We start from the raw sequence: 1,474 nt of genomic DNA on the forward strand, positions 1-1,474 counted from the left end.
GGTGAGACAAAGTCTGGCCAGTCTCACTTCCAAGGAGCATTCTGGCTGCACTTCCTCCAGGACAGATTTGTTAGTTCTTTTAGCAGTCCACAGTACTTTCAGCATTCTTTGCCAGCACCACAACTCAAAAGCATCAATTCTTCTTTGGTTTTCCTTATCCACTGTCCAGCTCTCACCTGCATATGAGGCGACTGAAAATATCATGACTTGTGTCAGGTGCACCTTAGTCCTCAAGGAGACATTTTTGCTCCTCAGCACTTGAAAGAGGTCTTTTGCACCCAACTTTCCCAGTGGTATATGTCCTCTGATGTCCTGACTGTTGCTTCCATTGGCGTCAATCGTAGAACCAAGCAATGTGAAGTCTTTAACAAGTTCAATCTTTTCTCCATTTATCATGATGCTGCTTATAGGTCCAGTTGTGAGGATTTTTGTTTTCTTTATATTGAGATGTAATCCATACTGCATATTGTATTCTTCAATCTTCATCAGTAAGTGCTTCAAGTCATCTTCATTTTCAGCAAGCAAAGTTGTGTCATTAGTGTATCGCAGGTTGTTAATAATTCTTCCTCCAATCTTGATGCCACGTTCTTCTTCATACAGTCCAGCTTCTCAGATTATTTGATCATCATACAGATTGAATAAATATGGTGAAAGGATACAACCCTGACATACTCCCTTCCTGATTTTAAATCACGTAGTGTCCCCTTGTTCTGTTCAAACGACAGCCTCCTGGTCTATGTACAGGTTCCTCATGAGTACAATTAAGTGCTCTAGAATTCCCATTCTTCTCAGTGTTATCCATAATTTGTTATAATCCACACAATCAAATATTTTTGCATAGACAATAAAACACAGGTAAACATCTTTCTGGTATTCTTTGCTTTAAGCCAGATCCATCTGACATCCTCAATGATATCTGTTGTTCCATGTACAACTATATGAATAGTCCAGAAACACTGTTTGATACAGTGCAGGACAATGAGCCACTTAGGTCAGAAGGCTCTCAAAATATGACTGGCAAAGAACTGCATGATCAGAGTAGAACCAATCTTACTGATATGGATAAAGTAAAGCTTTCAAGACCTCCATTTGCTGATGTGACACAACTCAAATTGAGGAGAAACAGCTGCAAACATCCATTAATAATCAGAATATGGAATGTATGAAGTATGAATCTAGGAAAATTGGAAGTTGTAAAAAATGAAATGGAACACATAAAGATTGATATGCTAGGCATTAGTGTGCTGAAATTGACTGGTTTTGGCCATTTTGAATCAGACAACCATATGATTTACTATGCCAGGAATGACAATTTGAAGAGGAATGGCATGACATTCATCATCTCAAAGGATGTTTCAAGATCTGTCCTGAAGTACCATACTGTCAGTGATATGATAATATCCATATGCCTACAAGGAAGACCAGTTAATATGACTATTATTCAAATTTATGCACCAACCACCAAAGCCAAAGA

This window comes from Orycteropus afer, unplaced genomic scaffold (assembly GCF_000298275.1).
Source record: "Orycteropus afer afer isolate SDZICR_OR568_19922 unplaced genomic scaffold, OryAfe1.0 scaffold00009, whole genome shotgun sequence".
Classification (NCBI taxonomy): Eukaryota; Metazoa; Chordata; class Mammalia; order Tubulidentata; family Orycteropodidae; genus Orycteropus; species Orycteropus afer.